The sequence below is a fragment of the Hordeum vulgare genome, chromosome 5H (genome assembly GCF_904849725.1).
Source record: "Hordeum vulgare subsp. vulgare chromosome 5H, MorexV3_pseudomolecules_assembly, whole genome shotgun sequence".
NCBI classification, from domain to species: domain Eukaryota; kingdom Viridiplantae; phylum Streptophyta; class Magnoliopsida; order Poales; family Poaceae; genus Hordeum; species Hordeum vulgare.
In genome coordinates this window covers 76,333,966-76,358,733 of record NC_058522.1, presented here as the reverse complement: position 1 = coordinate 76,358,733, position 24,768 = coordinate 76,333,966, and positions in this window count along the sequence as shown.

The window sequence follows — 24,768 nt, the reverse complement described above, 5'->3', positions numbered from 1 at the left end:
ATTAGCTCCGCCTGCACCATAGCCCCCTTGGCCGCTCCCACCTGCTCCTCCGAAAGACGCTGAATGCTGAATTCAGCATTCGACGAGCCTGGAATCGTCGGAGGTTCCTGAGGCATCCCAAGGCCCGCCCAGTCCGCTCCTCAGCCACCAACACTGGTTTAGTCTGTGGCAGCGCTTCAGTCGGCAACACGTCGGCAGCGAGAGCGGCAGCAGGAGGAGCAGCCTCAAGAACAGGCTCCACAGCTGGGTCGGCTCTCCCCTGGTCGCCCTCGTCCAGGCAAATCGCCCCTAACAGGCCGAACGGCACGAGGTCTCAGAAAAAGAAAGAGACGGAACCTATGATAGAATAAAACACTCGGAGTCACTACAACGCACCTGGCTGGGACGAGACGACGTTGTCCGTGTCCATGGGGTCGTCTTCTTGGCGCGCCAGAGAGGTAGCAGAAGTGGCGACTCTGTCGAGTGAAATCCATTCGACCAATGAACAAGAATTCACTCGGATATCAGGAGAAATTAGAAGACCGACACACTTACGTGGAGGTGACGGGGACAGCAACCCTCATCCGCGGCAGAGCCTTCCGAGGTTTGGACCCACTCGGTTTGGCCGCCTTAGAAGACTGACCCACAGGCTCAGCGGCAGCATCCCTGGCCCTTTTAGTGCTCCGAGCACTCGGGACCACCGGGGTAGTGGGCGGAGCACTCGACGATGCTGGAGGGGCCGAGGGAACGGCAGGCTCGTGTCGGCGCTTGGTCCGATGCTCTGTTTGCGGAGGCGGCGAGTCCTGCTCTTCATCTTCCTCCTCCTCCTCGCTGGACTCTTCCTCCGACTCCCCGCTGTCGGAGACATATTCAGCGCTCTCCACGCTGCCCTCCTGGCTGCCTTCCTCCTCCTCGGCCGAGTTCCCGTTCGAGACGGGAGAAAACCAGTTGGTCCACTCCTGCATAAAATTCAGTCGGCGACATCAAACATCACACAGAGATTGAAGCAAACTACAAGATTAAGACGATTAGGAGCACTCGACAAGAGTCTCTCACCTGATTCGGCGGAGGATTATCCGCGCAGAAGGGCTTCACTCGCCGTGATCCTTTGGGATTCTCGCAGGGGCCCGTGATCTGGAGCACCCACGAGGTCACCCTCTCCTCAGTCACGCCCACAACATTGGTCCGAGTGGAATCCTCGGGCCCCGTATAATGCCACATGGCGTGGTTGCGAGCCTGCAGGGGCTGGATACACCGACCAAGGAAGACCTCAAGCAAGTCTATGCCAGTGACCCCCCTCCTGACGACGTCTACGAGCGCCCCGACCAGAGGCTGGATGTCGTTCTTCTCCGCCCTCGTGAGCGCGAGTTGCTTAGGTGGGGCGGGCCGGTCTAAACTGAAAGGAGGCAGCCCAGTCGACGCATTCGGACAGGCGATATCCTGGTAGTAGAACCACGTCGACTGCCACTTCCTGACCGACTCACTTAACTGAAGAGCAGGATAACTACTCCGACTCTTCTTTTGAAAACCTAAACCCCCGCAGAGCTGGAGGAGATGCATCTTATCATCCGACTGGCTAAGTTGTTTGATGGTTTGGGATCGGGCGGAAAAGATGTGTTTGAAAAAACCCCAATGGGGAGGGCAACCGATGAAACACTCGCACAAAACTATAAAGGCAGAAAGATGAGCGATGGCATTCGGAGGAAAATGGTGAAGTTGGGCCCCGAAGTAATTCATGATGCCCTTGAAGAAAGGATGTGGGGGCAAAGAAAAACCTCGGTGGACATGGCTGAGGAGCAGGACGCGCTCCCCCTCCCGAGGCGCTGGCTCGACCTCGTCCTCCGCCGACAGTCTCCAGGACTTATGCACGAGCATTCCGTGCTCCACCAGCTGCAGCAGATCTCCCTCCGTCACCGTGGAGGGGAGGAAGTCTCCTTGGATCCACCCCGCCGGCAGCGGCCGCTGCCGCCGCTGAGCAGGCGCCGCCGCCTTGCCCTTCTTCTTCCTCGCCTCCATCTTGCTGGTCTGACCCTTGGTCATGGAGGCGACGGTGAACCCTCGAGAGGAAGGAGAAGGAAGGAGTGTAGGAGCGCTGGAGGTGGCGAGGAAGACGGAGCAGGCGAGAGCGAAAGATTCGGCGAGCGTAACGAAGAAGCCTCGCCGCCCAGATTTAAATAGGGTTCCGACTGGGTCACTGGCGGGTGGCCCAGAAACCTTATCCGCGCGACCGGCCGCGGCGATATCAGTGGAGAAGTTGAAGGCGCGAGAATCGAGGCGTCAGGCACTACTCGAGTGCGCTGGCGTCATCCCCGCTGAGCGCGCGGAACCTGAAATTTGAGATCCCGGAAAATCCGCCGCTGTCAGTTAACCGGTCCCGTCAAAAGATGCCGCAGAAACACTCGGCTCCCGACAGTCTATTTCGCAAGCACTTCCACTCGGATCGTTGGTCAGAAAAAATAAAATGGATAGAGGCAAGTGTAACGACCAAGATGCGGTCCTTTCCGATCTGGGGGTCGAGGCCCCCGAATAGGAAAGAAGCGCATCTAAGTGCTTCGCAAGCAAGTAAACATAGCACATAATAATAATTACAGTAGACAATCTGGGATTCAATTGTCTTCTTATTAATAATACAGAGTACAACGCAGATACAAACAAGGTAGTTCCGGTACGGACTACAAAACAAGGAAAATGCTATGCTACCTGCTGCAGGCCCACGATCACGACCACGGCTCAGTCCTCTGGATAGTTCATGTAAAGGCGATCTGTCTCCTCGTTGTACTGCCCCGCCAGCTGGGTGCCGTCGGGATCATCTGTCTCTGGGGTACCTGTACCTGCTAGGAGTTTCAGAGGAATCCGTGAGCCACGGGGACTCAGCAATCTAAGACCTTGGTACCAGAACTAGTCATGTTATTGGGTAAGGAAGGGGTGAAGAGTTTCAAGCTGCTGCAACCTATGGTTGAATAAGTGGCTAACTTACGCGAGAAGGAAGTGAAAGTGGTCTACGCTAACGATCGGGAATACTTGATCAGAAAGTGATCCTGAACACCTACCTACGGCAATCATAACCCCACCGTGTTCCCGGTCGAAGAGAGATCTTCGAAGGGACAGTCACGGTTACGCACACAGTTGGCATATTTTATTAGTTTATGTTAAAGTTCCCTAATACCGGATGTTAACAAAACATTCCAAGTTGCCACATAACCGCGGGCACGACTTTCCGAAAGAATAAACCCTGCAGGGGTGCTCCAACTAGTCCATCACAAACGAACACAGGCCGCAAAGGCATCCTCTATCATGAATCTCGTGATCTCGTCGGATTCCTTAGAGGAAAACCTCAACTCTGGGGAAAACCAAAGCTTCACCGGGATTCCTATACGCAAGATATACCGCTAAGGCAAGACAAGACTAGCAGGACCTCCCGACGTGTCGACGACCCCGATAAGAGCCGCGTATCTCAGTCTCAGGACACGCCGGATGGAACTAGCTACAGGTACCAAACCTCAAGTTTCCTTGTGGTGGCCCCGCAGGCAGACCAGTTTGGACCAACACTCATGAGGAGCACTGGCCCGGGTTGTTGATTAAATTCCTCGGGGTAGCTATTCCCTATGCAGTTTATTATTAGGTGATTAGCAAATAGTACCAAAGTTGGGTCCTGCTGGACAAGCCTTAACACAACGCGATTTATCAAGGGGGTCCCCATAACAACCCCGAACGTGTTAGGAGCGATCATTATGGAATCAAACACCGGTAACCGGTAACTAAGGCGGCAATAACGGAACAAGACACCCGGCAAAAGGCTAGGCCTCCCGTTATTTACCAAATATATAGATACATTAATTAAATAACAGAAATTAATATAATGATATCAAGCTCATGTCATCACATGAGTTTAAAACACCTCCAACTAACAACGCTACCATTAGTAGCTGAGCAAGCCTACCTAGCCATGCAAGTTTGCTAGGAAAGAGTAAGGTGTTTAGGCTCATGGCATATGAAGAGGCAACATATTTTCAGTGGTAGGCAGCGACCAATATGACGTGGAATCAAAACTAACATAACAAGTGTAGATATGGGATCAAGGTCTTGTCATCTTGCCTGTGATATCCTCAGCTTGGAATGGTTCTGGATCGTCCTGCACGTACTCTCCTGACTCCACGTATTTGTTCTCCGCTCCCGGTTCTACCCAACACAAGAATAACAGCCAATGAACAGAAGCACCACAAAATGCAACAATCACATGATGCATGAGATGAAAGTTGAGCATGCACCACTATTTCTAACACTAGCACACGCATAATAAACTACAACAAGTTTCTGGACAGAACTTTCCACTAAACTATCTGGACATGCATGGGAATGATATGAACAGATGCAGCTCGTAAAAACGGTGCAAAACCATATAAAGAACTTTGCAAACGGAGCTACGGATCAACGGGAATCAACGAAACACGATATGAAGCTCTACGTGAAAGATTCAACACCACACACACAATTGGCACAAATCTGGTGTTCCCAGGTTTCCAAGACATATATTAACCCAACATGAATGAAATGGATCAAGGTAGAACACCACAACAACAATTGAGCACAAACTTTGAACAAAAAGGCAAAACTACGCAATCTGCCAGGTTTTGCATCTTAGCTGTTTGTGAGCAACATGCAACATAGCTACAGGTCTTCAAATATGACAAATAATATATTTGGCTGTTGCCAACCAAGAACACTACAAGTCCCAGCAAGAATCACAGCAAAAGGAATTGAACTCTAGAAGATACAAGGCCACAAACTTTCCCAAAACCATCAGATCTCAGGGACTTAGTGAAAATTCCTGCACCTGAGTTTCTGTTTCTGTTCTGAAGCTTTTTGACAGCAATCAACACACAATCTACTGGACTCCAAATGACTTGAAAATTTACAGGAAGCTTAATTAACATACCAGGTTCAAAATACTAGCACTGCACTAGGTCCAGTTCTCAACAGAATGACCAGCACATCCTCATATACAGGGGAAGAAAATGTTTCCAGCATTCCAGACTTAGTGAAATTTTCAGAGTTCAAAAAATCTGGAATTTTCCAGCCACATGCCCACTTTGTCTAGCCATAGTTTGCACACACATGTCACCAAGAGGTGATTGACACCACTATGGTGTTGAGCACAAACCCCTACTACTAACACACAAAGATCCATGCCCTTGGGCTCCATCTATACCATGGAAACAAAGCCCAAACTTTCAACAAATTGTAAATGCAACTCCATAAGGTATGCTTATAAGATGATAATTACATAGGTGAATCTTATGTGCACAATGACATAGTGACATGGGGGTTTGAACCCCATGTTTGTGTCATGCACCTCAACAACACCCACACCCATATACAATATTACTAGTATCAAGCACATCACAAAATATGACTCCTATGCTACAAGAGAGTATGCACACCCTCACATATGGGCATGTGATGGTACACACGCTCACATGCACCACAAGGAACACCCTTGGAGTCATGTCACCCTCAAGGTGCAACCCCCATAAGAATATACCCATGCTTAACTAGCAACTCCACCTACACATGCTACACATAGCTTGCACCACATGGCAAACATACACACACCATAGGATCTAGCAACTATATACTTACTTGCACCCAACAACAAAATTGCACTTCTAAGCATGATAAGGCTACATGATCTCCTACACCTGATTTTAGCTACATGAGCACCCCTAGTGCAAAAACACACACATGCTTGCAAGCACCCTACACCAACATCTTTGCAAGGTGTGTGGGGCAAAATCATACACACACACACACACACACACACACTCTTATGCACAAAACACCCCTTGTGTGTGTGCCACCATGCACACACTCCATCACCAACCTTCACCAAGTCTATCTCATACACACGCTATGCAGGAAAGGAAAAAAAATGCCAAGGAAGAAAAGAAATACCAAATACAAATTAACAGGGCTGTTTAGCTATCAAACATCAAGGAAGAGAGAAAAAAACGAAAAAAAACAAGGGTCAGACAACAGGAGAGGTGTTGGGGTCGAACCCCAGACCTGCTGGAGTGCATACTGTAGCCCTACCACTCTGCTGGGCTCTAGGTACTCGGCATAGGAGGACCAAAGCAGAAGAACTACTTACTGCGCTGCCCTGCTGATGAAACAGGAAAAGGAAAAACAAAAGGGGGGGGGTGTTTCTACTGGGAATCGATCCCTACACCTGACGAAGAAACAACGCACAACCAACCACTGCGGTACGTTGCATCGACTGATGGAGGAGGGATCTAACGCAACCTAACATGGCCTCGATCCTACTCGCTGGCCAGCACCTGCGAGCCGGTGACAGAGAGGTCACCGGAGATGGCCTCTCTACCACGGCCTCTACCACGCCTGCGGGAAAGGGGAAGACGCGCCTTCCTCTACTCTCAAACCACTCACCCCGAGCACTCTACACCTACGCACACACCACACAAGCTCCTGCCGATCTCTACTGCTGCTGCTGCAAAGAGTGCACCGGCGTGCTGCTGCTGCTATTGCTAGCGCATGCTACCGGCTGCTACTGCTACTTCTACACAGGGGAGGTACCTGCTACGAACACACAAGCACCCAACTCGTCCGGCTACTGCCACGCCGCGCCGCTGCTGCCGGGGTAGCCTACCGCGGCTCACCAGCAACATGGCCAGACTAGCCATGTCGCAGCTACCACGAGGGGAGGGAGCCCCTCTGTGCAGCACCCACGCACTCTGCACTTGCAGAACAGCCGCTACTACTGCATCCTCTAACACGCTGCTGCCAACGAACAGAGAACGCACGCACCACGACTGATCCGAGCCGATCCGCAGAGGAGGAAGGAAGGGGGGACGCGCGGCCTCACCTAGGGGAGAAGATGGGGCGCCGAACGGGGAGGAGGAGCGCCGGAGGGAAGCGGGCCGTAGTCGAAGAAGGCCCCGACTGCAGAACCGAAGGAGAGCCGGAGGACACCGCGGGCACGTCCTAGACGAGCTCGGGTCCGACGATGTGGTCGGCCTCCGGGGTCCCTAGCGTCGGGAATGGATCGCGAGGATCCACCCCGAGCTCCCGGGCATGACGACGGCGACGAACGGCGATGGAGACGCAGAGGACGCCGGCGAGAAGCTGTTGTCCTCCCTGCCGGATCCTCCTACAGAAGTTACCTGGGGAGGAAGGGAGAGATGGAGATGGAGTTGGGAGAGGTGGCGGCGGCGGCCGAGGGGAGAAGAGGAACCCTAGGCTACTGGCACGGACGCCAACGCATCTTATAGGGGGTCCTCGACGTGCTGCTCACGGCGTCTACACCCCCCTCTCTCTCTGGCGCTGACGGAAAGAAGAAAAGCGGGGGAGGAGAGGTAACGTCGTCAGGGGAAACGAAGAAAGGAGGCTCTCGCGTGGGCTCGCGCTGGAGGGGGAGTCCTCCTGGGCCAGCACGGGAGGAAGACTTACTGGGCCAGGGAAGGAAATAATTACACAGGAGGGTTTTTTATTTAGATAAAACCCACACAGGGACAAAAAATACTCCACAAAATAAACTACTGGAAAAACAAACAAAAGGAAAAACCTGCTGGTCATAAGGAATTATGGCCCATTAGGGAAAAATAGGAAAGCAATATTTGGAGCCATTGAAATAAATGCAAAACAGTAATTAACCTACTGTTTTGAGTTTATTTGCCCCTCTAAAAATCAAAGAACAAACCAGAAAAATTGCACCTCCTCATAAACACATTTTTATCTAACCACCAGACATTTTAGAATCATTTTTGGGAAGAAGGAATTTTGACATGGAATAAAAGGAGGGAAAAGGAGTTTAAATAGCAAGAGCATAAAATGACTAGCACTCACTCCTACATTACACACACCATTATCACATCCATTACAAGATAGTGCAATACCACCACTTAACCCTAGCAAGATCACATGCACTCACAACACCACAACACTACTCCTAGTAAGAACAAATGCAACATGATCATGGCATGCAATCATAAGGTATGGCAAGGAATGATATGTTATGCATGCATGCAAGGGAAGTAAGTACTAAGGAACACACATGAAATCATGGCACAAAATGATATCATCAAGATCTCTGACAAGGTGGTCCCACATGGAAGGTTACAAAAAGGGAAAGTCCTACACTTGGGGCATTACAGCAAGCAACGCCCAAGCCGAATCTAATCCAGTCGGATCCGAACTTCAAGCACCGCTTCGTCGTTTCAACCCCAATCCATTCGGGGACTAATGATGGGGTCATAGTCCTAGGGTAGGGTCATAGGCCTGCCATACAGGTCCTACCCAAGGACTACCCCACACAATGGACAGGACCCTAGGTCTGCCCCGACTGAATTAAGGAGTCCCCATCATCCAGTCGGTAACAGGTCCTCAATCATCCGTCGGAGACTAGCATTCGGAGGATACCAAGCTAACCGACTGGATACACTCGGTACATCGTAACCTCTCTGGAGGGAAACGGTCGTGCGTTTCCGGGTGCATTTATTAGCATTTAGAGCATACATTACCTGTAACGTACGCATTCAATCCCCACTACTCCGCCCCCGTACCGGAACCGTTGTGGAGGGCAGCGCACTCTATATAAGCCGCCCTCCCCCACTGGTAGAGGGGTTAGAAAATCATTGTATTCCATATTACACTCGACAACAAGCTCTGAGAGCACTGAGACGTAGGGTTGTTACCTCCACCGCAGAGGGGCCTGAACTCATACAACCTCGCCGTAGCTAGGACTGTGCCCATCTCATTCGTACCCTACACATCTACTGTCAGGCTTATACCCACGACAGCCCCCAAGTAAGCCGGCCTAATCCTCAGAATGATATAAGGCGCCCATGTTTGAACTGTGCAACATGGCAACTTTGGTCCTCTTCGGCTTACAGTGTCCAGTTTGAAATAAGTGCAGCATGGCGACTTATGCTCTTTGATACTGATAGCGTCCATGCTTGGACGACTTTGGGGGTGTTTGGTTCCCTGTGCTGCATGTGGCCCGTATCCATCATGCAAAATTTTATTGTTTGGTATCCTGCATGGGCTTTTCAGCCTGGTCCAGTGGATGCAAAAGGGAGCCTCTCAGCCAGGCTGAGGGAAACGCAGAGATCGAGCGTAGCTCGCGTGCAGGCGCGTTCCTTCGCTTTTCTTCTCCCCTTCGTCTCCTTTTGACCAAGTACTGCAGCCGCCCTCGTCAAGCCGTCGCCGCGCCGCCCTCGTCAAGCGTCCCCGTGGCCGCCGCCCCCGCACCCTGGTCAAGCGCCGCCGCGGCCGGCGCAGCCGTGCCCCGGTCAAGCACCGCCGCCGCAGCCGCGCCTCGGTCAAGCGCCGCCGCCGCCGCTGTTGGGCCCAGGTCAAGCGCCGCCGCGGCCATGCCCCGGTCAAGCGCCGCCGTCGCAGCCGTGCCCCGGTCAAGCGTCGCCGCCGCAGCCGTGCTCCGGTCAAGCACCGCTGTCTCAGCCGCGCCCCGGTCAAGCGCCGCCGCCGCCGTAGTTGTGCCCAGGATCCCACCATCAGGCCATTTGCAGTCATCAAGCCCCGATCCCGTTGCCCAACACTGGCGCTTGATCCCCTTTCATCCCTGATTTCAGCTACATTCCGAAGAATCTGCACCTCGTACAATCATATCGTACAAATGTCACCAAACACTCATCTCGACCCATCTTGCATCGGCTCAACCAGGCCACACTCATCCAGCATCCCCCATGCCATGCAGCCAAAAGCTACCCAGGGAACCAAACACGCCCTTTATGAATCATCCGCCAATAAGGTCGGGCACCCATGTTTGGGCGGTCGCATCATGGCGACTTGTCTTCTTAGGCGATCTTTAAATCTTCTCGTCAATGAGGCATCAGCTCCCGAGACTGGCTTAATTTTTCTGTAACGACACGGGGTTCTTGAATTATTCATCCCAGTTGAGCGTGCCGAGCTATGTACATGTAGCCCCCGAGTTTTAAGTCGACTCAAGGAGGCGGCTTGAGAGTCTCCATACTTGATTGGGGCATAAGCCGACATAGGGTTGATGGTAAATAATGGATCTTTGACCCGTGCTTAATTCTCACGTAGTCCAGCTCTCGCGATCCCTTCAGGACCACTTTCCTTTTCCTTTGCTGCTTGCTTTGAATTGCCAGTTCAATGATGGCCGGCTCAGATTGTAATTTTACGAGGGACGTTTCCGTGTCAAACTCTCCTATTACTTTTGATATGCTTTGCTCCGATGTTGTTGGGGGAGACGGGCCGCAGAGGCGGCTTGTATGCGTCTGTTGGGCAGCTCATCCAAGTGAGCACTGCACCGATATGTTGATGTCATCTGGACCGGAGGGCGGCGTCTTGCGCACGCCTGTCGGGCGGCTCGTATAAGCGAGCACTGCATCGACATGTTGATGTCGTCCGGACCGCGAGGGCGGCGTCTTGCATCCGTCTGTTGGGTGGTTCGTACAGGCGAGCACTGCACCGGCGGGTTGACATAATCCGGGCCTGTGAGGGCGGCGCTTGTGCGCGTCTGTCGGACGGCTCGTATAAGAGAGCACTGCACTGGCGGGTTGATATAAACCGGACCATGGGAGTCGCGACTTGCTTCCGTCTGTTGGGCGGCTCATACAGGCGAGCACTGCACCTATGTGTTGAGTTGAAAGCGAGAGTTGTCTGGCGATTTGACACGGACTCGAGAATCGGCCGCGGCATTGTAAGCCGTTTTGGTTGCGCGGACGTGAGAGTTGACCGCGTCTTTGTAAACCAGCACTGATGTGTGGACGGGAGAGTTGACCACGTCATTTGTAAGCCGTCTTAGTGCGACAGAGACGAACACCGGTCTAGATCGATGATGGCGCGCCTTCATCTCAGCGATGCTGTGCCGCTTTGATAATGAATAATTACCCTGCGTACAAATATCACATACTAGAATAATTATTTTTAAAAAAAATTAAAATATATTTGATAAAATAAGATGGATATCACCTGATATCTTTGTCTGATGATCATGAATATTGATGCCGAACAACGCCGGAAGTTTGGACGAATAAGATATCTAATAATTTTCCAAGTAGTAATTGATCCAATCTTGGATTGTCCGAGTGATTTTTCTTTCACTTTGAATTGACAAATCTCTTTAGTTGACAAAACTCTTTAGTCATGGTCCGTGGATTGGTCGTTCTTTGATTTCGCCTGTACAACAATTTCTTCTGCAGCTAGCGATGCCTCACATTTTTTCCCTTTTCCTAACCATCATGTCTTGGGGCACGGGCCATACTAATTGGAGATTCACCATTACTAACTCACTAGTAGTTCCAGGGGTACGACGCTGCTTTTCTTCCATGTACACGCCGCAATCTCTGTAGTTTTGATTGATGTTGGGACGACGACTCTGCAGATCAAACAAACGCAGCAGGAATTTGTCCGTGGTCTCAGTTTTCACGAGAGGCTCAACCCCAAACCGATCCGGCTTGAAGCTGATGGATCGTTAGTAGCTTGGTAAATCCTTAATTCGCACATCCATCACAAAAAATCCCTCTGATTCCGATTTGATTTACGCTGTCCGGGCTGGCCTTACTACAGCTGAACGAAATAGGTAAGAGCAAGGAAGCAAGCCGTGGCGGCCGCTGCAAGTGTAGCAGAGAAGGCCTGACACTCCTGCTTTCCTGGCCATGTAATGTCGGGCTGGCGGCGGGTGCCCAGTGGAGTTTGGCGGAGCGGTGCGGCTAGAGCGGCGGTGGAGGCGCGATGAGCTGACGGACACGGCGGGTATAGCTGGTTGAGCTCGATGCGGGCCGGCTAGGCGTATTACAGCAACGGAGGCGGGACAGAGCTGAGTCCGCATCAACGCCTGCTTCCAGGTAGTAGTTGTGCCGGCGTTTCTTCATTTTTACAGGTGTGATACTGTGAGACGGTTCAAGAGAGACCGTGGCGGCGTAGATCGAGCGCGTCCGGGTCATGGCCACCTGCATCCCACTTCTTTTCCTGAATTTTTGGTGCTTCTCCACGCCATGACGGAGGCGGGTCGTGCGGGAACTGTGGAAGGCTCGCGCAGGGCGGATCGATCGGCGTGCGCGTGAGGCGCGGAGGAACCGCCGCGGCCGCAAGGCAAACCACCACTATTTTGATCGAGACCGAGTCCGCACTGATATCAACCTCCTGGAAATCGTGATCTCCTGGAAACCACCATGCAATACAACTCCAACTCGGTGACAGTCTTCACACAATTTCGACTCGATTCTGCAGTAGCGCAATAGTAGAATTTGATCTTTGGTCACGTTCAACGATCACCGAGAGACACGCATGTTGCGGCACACGAAACCCTAATTTTCGAGCTCAATCTTGTATCTACAAGATCCAAAGCTTAATCGTGATTTTGATCACCAAATTGTAAAATCATCAAATTGTAAGTTTGTCAGCTCTTCTTCATCCGATCCATCGCGAACTTCTTGATCCCTGAAAATTTCCCTTCAAGAACACAATTCCACCGTCCGATCGCCCCACGGTGGGCGTCAACTGTCGTGGTTTTGTCACGGCAGATGTCCACGTGAGAGAACTTAGGTGTGAGGCCATCGCAGCTATGTGGCGACTTCAAGGGGTTGGTCGCAATCGAGAGATGCGAGTTTACCCAGGTTCGGCCCCTCCGATGGAGGTAAAAAGTCTACGTCCTGCTTGTGTTTTATTGATGAAGATGATGATCTCGATTATAAGGGTGCAGACTCGGCATCTCTAATCTCGTGGGTGTCTAATCTGTCTATCTCATGATTTGTCTTGTCTAGACCTAAGTTGTGAATCTTGTCCCCCTTGAGGCGCCTTACCCCTCCTTATATAGATGGAAGGGTAAGTTTACATATAGAGTCCTACTAGGAGTAGGAATATGACTAGTCTCTCTTCAATCCTAATCCGGGTCCTGTTTCCTACGTGAGGGAGTCTCTCCTTTCTTGGGCCTTCTCTTATGAGCCGGCCCTCCTGGCCTCTTTATGAGTCGCCTTATGCCAGGGTGTACGTCGGGCCTTGGGCCTTTGTCATTTGTCTGAGTCGCCTATGGGGTCAAGTATAAGTCGCCCGCCAGGTCACTGCTGAGTCGCCAAGTCCTTGGCGGGTCATACTTCAAGCCGGGTTACACTGCGGGGTATATCCCCAACAATGTCCGAGACAAGTAGACCGATACTTTCTGCATCTACTACTATTACTTCACACATCAACCGCTATCCAGCATGCATCTAGTGTATTGAGTTCATGACGAACAGAGTAACGCTTTAAGCAAGATGACATGATGTAGAGGGATAATCTCAAACCAATAATGAAAACCCCATCTTTTTACCCTTGATGGCAACAACACGATGTGTGCCTCGCTACCCCTTCTGTCACTGGGTGAGGTCACCGCACGGTATGAACCCAAAACCAATCACTTCTCCCATTGCGAGAATCATAGATCTAGTTGGCCAGACAAAACCCACAACTCGAAGAGAATTACAAGGATATGAAATCATGCATAAGAGAGATCAGAAGAAACTGAAATAAGATTCATAGATAATCTGATCATAAATCCACAATTCATCGGATCTCGACAAACACACCGCAAAAGAAGATTACATCGGATAGATCTCCATGAAGATCATGGAGAACTTTGTATTGAAGATCCAAGAGAGAGAAGAAGCCATCTAGTTACTAGCTACGGACCCGTAGGTTTATGGTGTAATACTCGCGCATCATCGGAGAGGTCATGGTGTTGATGAAGAAGCCTCCCGTATCCGAATCCCCCCTCTGGCAGGGCACCAGGACGTGCCCCAGATGGGATCTTGCGGAGACAGAAGCTTGCGGCGGCGGAAAAGTAATTGCGATCGTCTCTTGACTTTTTTGGGAATATATAGGCGCAAGATCTAGGTGAGGGGACCTCCAGGGGACCCACAAGCCTGGATGGCGCGACCCCCCTGGCCGCGGGGTGGGGGCTTGTGGGGCTCTTCTGGCTTGGCTCCCAAGTTCTCCGATCTTCTTCCGTTCCAGAAAAAATATTTTCAGGGATTTTCTTCCGTTTGGACTCCGTTTCAAAATCTCCTCTGAAAGGGGTCAAAAACATGGAAAAAACAGGAACGGGCACTTGGCACTGAGTTAATATGTTAGTCCCAGAAAATAAATAAAAAGCATGTAAAACATCCAAAGTTTGACAAGATAATAGCATGAAACCATCAAAAATTATAGATACGTTGGGGACGTATCAACCGCGCCGTGCAGGCTTGTGGCCACCCCCTGGCGCCCCTCTAGCACTTCTTCGGCCCAGTATTTTTGATAAATCCGGAAAAAAATCCTCATTGATTTTTACGGCGTTTGTAGTTGCGCAAAATAGATATCTCAACTTTGCTCCACTTTCAGACCAGAATTCCAGTTGCCGGCATTCTCCCTCTTCATGTAAACATTGCAAAATAAGAGAGAAAAGGCATAAGAATAGTACCGTGAAGTGAAATAACAGCCCAAGAAGCGATAAATATCAAGATGAAAATATGATGCAAAATGGACGTATCAACTCCCCCAAGCTTAGACCTCGCTTGTCCTCAAGCGAAAGCCTTGATCAATAAATATGTTCACATGTTTAGGGAGAGAGGTGTCGACAAAACAAGATACGAACATGCATGCATTATGATCATGATCAGAACAACAATACCAACATATAATCTCTCATGCTAAAGTGATAATTCCTTCACAAAGTAAAGCATGGATCAAGAATCTTACCGAGAAGTAACAACCAATAGCCTTTAGTCATTGAAGCAATTGCAATTTATCACAACATCAGAAAGAGTCAAATAAGAGCTTGTAAAGCAAATCCACATACTCAATCATTCTTTCGTTCTCTACAATTGCTACAACTCACGTGGTACTCATGAGATCAAAGTTTCAGCTGGACACAGAGAAAGATATGGGCTTATTGTTTTGCCTCCCAACTGCTTACATTAAGGGTAATGTCAACAATAATAATTCATGAATACTTACCTCCAAGTTGACATATGAATATAGATCTTTCCCAAGCATATGACGGTAGCCACGATAAAGGCGAAATAAGAAATTGGTGAAGATCACCATGACTCTTTCAAGGGCAAAAAGTAAAGGTAAAAGATTGGCCCTTCGCAGAGGGAAGCAGAGGTTGTCATGCGCTTTTGAGGTTTGGATGCGTGTCCTCTTAGTGCAGAGGAACGTCACTTTATATTGCCTCCTGTGATAAAGGACTTTATTATGCAGTCTGTCGTTTTTATGTCTTCCTCATCACAGGTTCGTATAAAGCTTATTTTCCACACACTAATAGATCATACATATTAGAGAGCAATTTTTATTGCTTGCATCGATGACTACTTACTTGAGGGATCTTATTCAATCCATAGGTAGGTATGGTGGACACTCATGGCAAAACTGGGTTGATGGTTTATGGATGCACAAGTAGTATCTCTACTTGGTGCAGAGGTTTTGGCTAATATGAGGTGGAAGCAATCGTCACATGCTAAGGGATCTCTAATCATATAACATTATTCGGAACCAAGCAAACACAATTCATTACGTTGTCTTCCTTGTCCAACATCTACTTCTAGGGATGCAATAGTTTAGTGAGTGTTCACAATCATAGATGGTGTCAGAGATGATATATTTATATGTGAACATATCCTTCCTTATCACTTCCTATTAATTGCAACAATGACCAATGTCTACGTTTGTCTACCCTCAACAAGTTTCAATCCTCATTCTTTTTATATGTGAAGTCATCACTTCCCATAAGATCATTACATGATCTTTCATGCTTTTGTTCTATTCTCACTCTTTTGATCATGGCAAGAGGCAAATCCCTTCAACTAAGACACTCTTTATTATATGGCTCACGAGCAAGAATACATCGGGTTGACACAAAGCAAAACTTAAGACTAAAACACTAAGACTTTTAAACTACTAGAGAAAAAGAAAACTGAAAAGGAAAACTAAAACAAAGGTGAAGGCAAAAGATGTGATAGTGATATGATACCGGGGCAACTCCCCCAAGCTTGGTACAAGCCAAGGGGATTGCCCATACCAATGCTTAGTTGCCTTACTTTGGTGGTGATGGTGGTGGAGTTGTTTAAGAGGTCTTGAGCTTGTTTAATTTCCACTTGAGCATAAAATTCTGCTCCCTGAGATCATCATTTTCCTCCTCATGCTTCAACACCCTTTGCCATAGTTCCTGCTTACTCTCCTGCAAGAAACGAGAAGGGATAAACAAGGTATTAGGCTTCTTCCTTGAGTCCGGGAGGCTCGACTTCTTGAACTCCACATGCGTGCGTTCAGGTTGAGGTAGTGGAGCCTCCTCTTCATCGGAACTCGTTTGTTCCTTCCCCTTGGGATCATAATATTCTTCCTCATCAGAGGTCCAGCCATAAGGGTCAAAGTCCCCATACACCTTGGGGTTAGCAAGGTATCAGCCACATAGCTCTCCCCCTCTGAATCCTGAGAAGACATCTTGACCTAGATCTGTGGCAGAAAATAGGCTCGAAACGAAAAATAGAAGAAATATGCGTGATGCAGGGGTCAGACCAATTAGGAGTATATATAATGATTTTTTTCAGACTAGAAGGAGTACCCCGCACGAAAACGGAGTCCGGGAGGCGCACGAGGTATCCACAAGCCCTCATGGCGCGGCCAGGGGGTGGGCCCGCGCCGTGCAGGCTTGTCGCCTCCTCACGCACTTTCCGGACTACTTCCAATTTTTTGTATTTTTCAAACATTCCAAAACGGAGAAAATTTCCTACTGGAAAAGTTTTGGAGTCTTTTTTCTTACCGAATCACATACCTTTTCGTTTTCGGAGTCTGAAACAGGATGATAAATGTCCCTTAGGTATTCTTCCGGAGTTATGGTATTGATAATATTGCTTTCAACATTTATGGGAGTAGCTGAGATATAATGCTTGATTCTCTGCCCACTTACAACTCTTGGACAATTACCTTCCGTGTTGTTGATCTTGATAGCACCGGAACGATATACTTCCTCAACAACATAGGGACCTTCCCATTTAGAGAGAAGCTTGCCTGCAAAGAATCTTAAACGAGAGTTATATAGAAAGACATAATCACCTACATTGAACTCACGCTTTTGTATCCTCTTATCATGCCACCTCTTAACCTTCTCTTTGAACAGCTTGGCATTCTCATATGCCTGAGTTCTCCACTCATCAAGCGAGCTAATATCAAACAACCTCTTCTCACCGGAAAGTTTGAAATCAAAGTTGAGCTTTTTGATTGCCCAATAAGCTTTATGCTCTAGCTCAAGAGGTAAATGACATGCTTTACCGTACACCATTTTGTACGGGGACATGCCCATGGGATTCTTATAGGCAGTTCTATAAGCCCACAGTGCATCATCGAGCTTCTTAGACCAATTCTTTCTAGACCTGTTGACAGTCTTTTGCAGAATCAGTTTAATCTCTCTATTACTTAGCTCTACTTAACCACTGTACTGAGGGTGACAGGGAGACGCAATTCTATGGTTGACATCGTACTTAGCAAGTGTTTTACGGAAAGCACCATGAATGAAGTGTGAACTGCCGTCGGTCATTAGATATCTAGGGACTCCAAATCTAGGGAAGATAACTTCTTTCAGCATCTTGATAGAGGTGTTGCGATCAGCACTACTAGTGGGGATAGCTTCTACCCACTTACTGACGTAATCAACAGCAACTAAGATGTGAGTATACCCATTGGATTTTGGAAAAGGTCCCCTATAATCAAAGCCTGATACATCTCCAACGTATCTATAATTTTTGATGGTTTCATGCTATTATGTTGTCGAACTTTGGATCTTTTGCATGCCTTTTATTTATTTTTTGGGACTAACTTATTAACTCAGTGCCAAGTGCTAGTTCCTGTTTTTTCCATGTTTTTGATCCCTTTCAGAGGAGATTTTGAAACGAAGTCCAAACGGAAGAAAATCTCCGAAAAGATTTTTTTTGGAACGAAAGAAGATCGGGGAACTTGGGAGCCAAGGCAAGGGAGCCCTAGGGGCCCCACATGCCCCCACCCCGCAGCCAGGGGGGCCGCACCATCTAGGCTTGTGGGCCCCCTAGAGGTCCCCTAACCTAGGTCTTTCGCCTATATAATCCCATAAATTCCAGAAAAAATCAGGAGATCATCGCAATCGCTCTTCCGCCGCCGCAAGCTTCTGTCTCCGCAAGATCCCATCTGGGGCACGTCCTGGTGCCCTGCCGAAGGGGGATTCGGACACGGAGGGCTTCTTCATCAACACCATGACCTCTCGGATGATGCGTGCGTAATTCACCATAGACCTACGGGTCCATAGCTAGTAACTAGATGGCTTCTTCTCTCTCTTGGATCTTCAATACAATGTTCTCCATGATCTTCATGGAGATCTATCCGATGTAATCTTCTTTTGCGGTGTGTTTGTCGAGATCCGATGAATTGTGGATTTATGATCAGATTATCTATGAATCTTATTTGAGTTTCTTCTGATCTCTCTTATGCATGATTTCATATCCTTGTATTTCTCTTCGAGTTGTGGGTTTTGTTTGGCCAACTAGATCTATGATTCTTGCAATAGGAGAAGTGCTTGGTTTTGGGTTCATACCGTGTGGTGACCTCACCTAGTGACAGAAGGGGTAGCGAGGCACGCATCATGTTGTTGCCATCAAGGGTAAAAAGATGGGGTTTTCATCATTGGTTTGAGATTATCCTTCTACATCATGTCATCTTGCTTAAAGCGCTACTCTGTTCGTCATGAACTCAATACACTAGATGCATGCTGGATAGCGTTCGATGTGTGGAGTAATGGTAGTAGATGCAGAAAGTATCGGTCTACTTGTCTCGGATGCGATGCCTATATGCATGATCATTGCCTTAGATATCGTCATGACTTTGTGCGGTTCTATCAATTGCTCGACAGTAATTTGTTCACCCACCGTGATACTTGCTATTTTGAGATAAGCCTCTAGTGAACACTATGGCCTCCACTGTCTACTCCGCACCATATTTTCAGCCTTACACTTTTTTCTTCGTTGCACTTTCCGCCTTCGTATCTCACTTTGCAAACAATCTTGAAGGGATTGACAACCCCTTTGAAGCGTTGGGTGCAAGCTTGTTTGTGTTTGCGCAGGTACTCTGGACTTGACGAGACCCTCCTTCTGGATCGATACCTTGGTTCTCAAACTGAGGGAAATACTTACTGCTCCTATGTTGCATCACCCTTTCCTCTTCAAGGGAAGAGCCAACGCAAGCCCAGCCTTTGTCAACGTGTCAACTTCTGGCGCTGTTGTCTGTGGGATAGCAGAAGAATTTCTGGCGCCGTTGCTGGGGAGGAAGATCAAGTCAAGAACTCATCCAAGTAGGTGTCGCAAACTCATCTCTTGCATTTACTTTGTTTGCCAGTTGCCTCTCGTTTTCCTCTCCCCACTTCACCAATTTGCCTTTTTTGTTCGCCTTTTCGTTCGCCCTTTTCGTTCGCCCTTTTTCTCGCCTGCTTTTTGTTTGCTTGTGTGCTTGCTTGCCTGCTAAATCCCGAATGGCCCCACTAAGGGATTTTGATGCTCGCTTTGCGAAGTTAGAAGAGATTGAAACTAGTGTTAAAAGCTTCATGTCTACACAGTTTGAATATAATAGTTACTTCCGTAGAGAGCTGAAGGAGCAAAATTCTTTTTTGGCTTTTATGAGTAGAGAAGTTGATGATATGGCCAAATAATTCCTTGCGCTGAATTCTCAGTTTGCTCGTCTTGAAAAGCTAGTGGGCCAGATTTCTGATAAGCAAGCTACTTTAGTCAACAAAATGGCTGCTAAACACGAAACTCGGGATGAGAATCATGAAGATCTTGAAGTTCTTGGTGTGACTCCCATTGAATCTTTGTTTTCTTGTGTCAAACCTAATGATTATGGGGCTGGATATGAATCCACTTTGGTTGAAAAGTGCCCCAATGATTCGGAGTCCATCTATCTTGATGCTAAAAGCATTAAAAGTGGAGTAGAAGACGTTAAAACTTTGAGTAGTAATGAAATTACTACCGTGGATTTCAAGGAATTCAATTATGATAGTTGCTCCTTGATTGAATGCATTTCTTTGATGCAATCCATGTTAAACTCTCCACACGCTTATAGCCAAAATAAAGCCTTTACCGATCATATCGTCAAAGCTATGATAAAAGCTCTTGAAGAGAAACTTGAATTGGAAGTCTCTATACCTAGAAAGCTTCATGATGAGTGGGACCTACCATAAAAATCAAGATCAAAAACTATGAGTGCAATGCTTTGTGTGATTTGGGTGCTAATGTTTCTGCGATTCCAAAGTCTTTATGTGATGTTCTGGGTTTTAATGAGATTGAAGAGTGTTCTCTTAATTTGCATCTTGCTGATTCTACTGTCAAGAAACCAATGGGAATGATCAATGATTTTTTTATTGTTGCAAATAGGAACTATGTACCCGTGGATTTCATTGTACTTGACATAGATTGCAATCCTACATGCCCTATTATTCTTGGTAGACCTTTCCTAAGGACTATCGGTGTATCATCGATATGAAGGAAGGGAATATTAGATTTCAATTTCCTTTAAGGAAGGGCATGTAACACTTTCCTAGAAATAAAATAAGATTGCCTTATGAACCCATGATGAGGGCCACTTATGGTTTGAGCACCAAAGACGACGATACATGATTCTATCACTTCTATGCCTAGCTAAGGGCGTTAAACAATAGCGCTTGTTGGGAGGCAACCCAATGAATTTATCTTTTCTCTTTCTGTTTTCTTGCGTCCACACTTTCACAATTCTGTTGTGATTGTGTTTTTTGTGTTTCTTTTTGTTTTTGAGCCAAGCAAAACCTTTATGACTAGTCTTGGTAATGGTTGTTTGATCCTGCTGGAAAAAAAAATGTTTCGCTCACGAGATGATTTTTCATTTTTATTCAGAAAGAGCTTTTGAGTTGATTCTTTTTGCTTCTGATTTATATGTTTTTTCCCCAGACCGTCGTAATTGTTCAGATTTTTTGAGGTAACATAAGTATACGAAGTATACAGATTTCTACAGACTGGTCTGTTTTTGACAGTTTTTTTTTGTTGAGTTGGTTGCTTGTTTTGATGAAACTATGGTTAGTATCGGGGGGTACTAGCCATGGAAAAGTGAGAATACAGTAGCCCATCATCAATATAGATGGAATTCAAGTTTGCTACATTACCAAAAGAAGTGGTAGTTTGTTTTCTTGTACTAATGTTATCACAAGTTTCTGTTTAAGTTTTGTGTTGTGAAGTTTTCAAGTTGTGGGTAACGTTCTCATGGACAAAGAGATAAGGAGTGGAAAGAGCTCAAGATTGGGGATGCCCAAGGAATCCCAAGCCAAAATCAAGGACACAAAAAAGCCTAAGCTTGGGGATGCCCCGGGAAGGTATCCCCTCTTTCGTCTTCAATCCATCGGTAACGTTACTTGGAGCTATATTTTTATTCATCACATGATACGTGTTTTGCTTGGAAGCTCTTGTATCTGAGGAGTCTTTTCTTTTTTTGTGTCACAATCATCCTTTCTGCACACCTTTTTGAGAGAGAGAAACATGCACTCATCGTGATTTTGCTAGAATGCTCATAGTGCTTCACTTATATCTTTTAAGCTAGATACTTTTGCTCTAGTGCTTCACTTATATCTTTTGAGCTAGATACTTTTGCTTTGGTGCTTCACTTATATCTTTAGAGCACGGCGGTGCATGACTTGGCAGTTGGCTTATGCTATGAAAGAAGTCCCAAATGTGCTAGGTACCCAAATAGGATGCAAAAACCTCCATCTTCATGTGCATTGAGTAGAAAGAGAAGTTTCGATTCCTCTCAATTAGTTTTGAGACGTGGATTCGGTAATATTGAAAGTTATGTTAGTAGGATGTTGTGAATCTAGAAATACTTGTGTTGAAGTTAGTGATTCTCGTAGCATGTACGTATGGTGAACCACTATGTTAGGAAGTCGGAGCATAATTGATCTATTGATTGTCATCTTTTGTGTTGAGGTCGGGATCGCGCGATGGTTTACACCTACCAACCCTTCCCCTCGGAGTATGCATTTAGCACTTTGTTTCGATTACTAATAAAAACTTCCACAATAAATATGCGAGTTCTTCATGGCTAATGTGAGCCCATGGTATAGATGCACTTTCACCTTCCACCATTTCTAGCCTCTCTAGTGCCGCGCAATTCTCGCCGGTGCACAAACCCACCAAATTCCTTCTTCAAAACAACCACCATACCTACCTACTATGGCATTTTCATAGCCATTCCGAGATATATTGCCATGAAACTCCCACCGTTCCGTCTCATGACTTGTGCCATCACTCTCATATTGCCATTGCGTGATCGTAAGATAGCTAGCGAGATGTTTCAACGTCATACGCCATGCTAGATCGTTGCACATCCCGGTACAATGCCGGAGGCATTTCCTATGGAGTTATCATCATTGTGATCTTTGAGCTGTGAGTAAATAAAAGTGTGATGATCATCATTATTAGAGCATTGTCCCATGTGAGGAAAAAAAGGCCAAAGAGCCCAAAAACAAAAAAAGTGAGAAAAAAAAGAGGCCTAAGAGCCCAAATGAAAAAAAGAAAAGAGAGAAAAAGAGAGAAGGGACAATGATACTATCTTTTTCCAGACTTGTGCTTCATGATAGCACCATGTTCTTCATGATTGACAGATTCTTGCTTTGTCACTACCATATGCTAGTGGGAATCTTCGTTTTATAACTTGGCTTGTATATTCCAATGATGGGCTTCCTCAAACTTGCCCTAGGTATTCGTGAGCAAGCAAGTTGGATGCACACCCACTAGTTTTCCTCTTGAGCTTTCACATTCTTATAGCTCTAGTGCATCTCTTGTATGGCAATCCCTACTCATTCACATTGATATCTATTAATGGGCATCTCCATAGCCTATTGATACGCCGAGTCAATGTGACCATCTTCTCCCTTTTTGTCTCACAACCACCACCACACTCCATTCCACCTATAGTGCTATATCCATGGCTCGCGCTCATGTATTGCGTGATAGTTATAAAAGGTTTGAGAAAGTAAGAGTGCAAAAACTATTACTTGGCCAATTCCACGGTTGTGCATGATTTACATTAGTTGTGTGAGGATGATGGAGCATAGCCAGACTATATGATTTTGTAGGGATAACTTTCTTTGGCCTTGTTATTTTGAAAGTTCATGATTAGTTTGCTAGTTTGCTTGAAGTATTACTGTTTTCATGTCAATAGAAAACTATTGTTTTGAATCTTACGGATCTGAACATTCATGTCACGTGAAGGAAGTTGCAAAGGACAACTATGCTATGTAGCATGCCACATCAAAAACTCAATCTTTATCACTTCCCTACTCGAGGACGAGCAGGAGTTAAGCTTGGGGATGCTTGATACGTCTCCAACGTATATATAATTTTTGATGGTTTCATGCTATTATCTTGTAAAACTTTGTATGTTTTGCATGCCTTTTATATATTTTTTGGGACTAACTTATTAACTCAGTGCCAAGTTCCATTTCCTGTTTTTCCATGTTTTTGACCCCTTTCAGAGGAGATTTTGAAATGGAGTCCAAACGGAAGAAAATCCCCGAAAAGATTTTTTTTGGAACGGAAGAAGATCGGGGAACTTGGGAGCCAAGGTAGGGGAGCCCCAGGGGCCCCACAAGCCCCCACCCCGCGGCCAGGGGGCGCCATCCAGGCTTGTGGGCCCCCTGGAGGTCCCGTGACCTAGGTCTTTCGCCTATATAATTCCATAAATTCCAGAAAAAATCAAGAGATCATCGCAATCGCTCTTCCGCAGCCGCAAGCTTCTGTCTCCGCAAGATCCCATCTGGGGCACGTCCTGGTGCCCTGCCAGAGGGGCGATTCGGACACGGAGGGCTTCTTCATCAACACCATGACCTCTCCGATGACGCGTGATTTGTTCACCATAGACCTACGGGTCCATAACTAGTAACTAGATGGCTTCTTCTCTCTCTTGGATCTTCAATACAAAGTTCTCCATGATCTTCATGGAGATCTATCCGATGTAATCTTCTTTTGCGGTGTGTTTGTCGAGATCCGATGAACTGTGGATTTATGATCAGATTATCTATGAATCTTATTTGAGTTTCTTCTGATCTCTCTTATGCATGATTTCATATCCTTGTAATTCTCTTCGAGTTGTGGGTTTTGTTTGGCCAACTAGATCTATGATTCTTGCAATAGGAGAAGTGCTTGGTTTTGGGTTTATACTGTGCGGTGACCTCACCCAGTGACAGAAGGGTTAGCGAGGCACCCATAGTGTTGTTGCCATCAAGGGTAAAAAGATGGGGTATTCATCATTGGTTTGAGATTATCCCTCTACATCATGGCATCTTGCTTAAAGCGTTACTCTGTTCGTCATGAACTCAATACACTAGATGCATGCTGGATAGCGGTCGATGTGTGGAGTAATAGTAGTAGATGCAGAAAGTATCGGTCTATTTGTCTCGGACGTGATGCCTATATGCATGATCATTGCCTTAGATATCGTCATGACTTTGCGCGGTTCTATCAATTGCTCGATAGTAATTTGTTCACCCACCGTGATACTTGCTATTTTGAGAGAAGCCTCTAGTGAACACTATGGCCCCCAGGGTCTACTCCACACCATATTTTCAGACTTACACTTTTTACTTCGTTGCACTTTCCGCCTTCATATCTCACTTTGCAAACAATCTTGAAGGGATTGACAACCCCTTTGAAGCGTTGGGTGCAAGCTTGTTTGTGTTTGCGCAGGTACTTTGGAATTGACGAGGGAAGAACCAACGCAAGCCTGTCCTCTGTC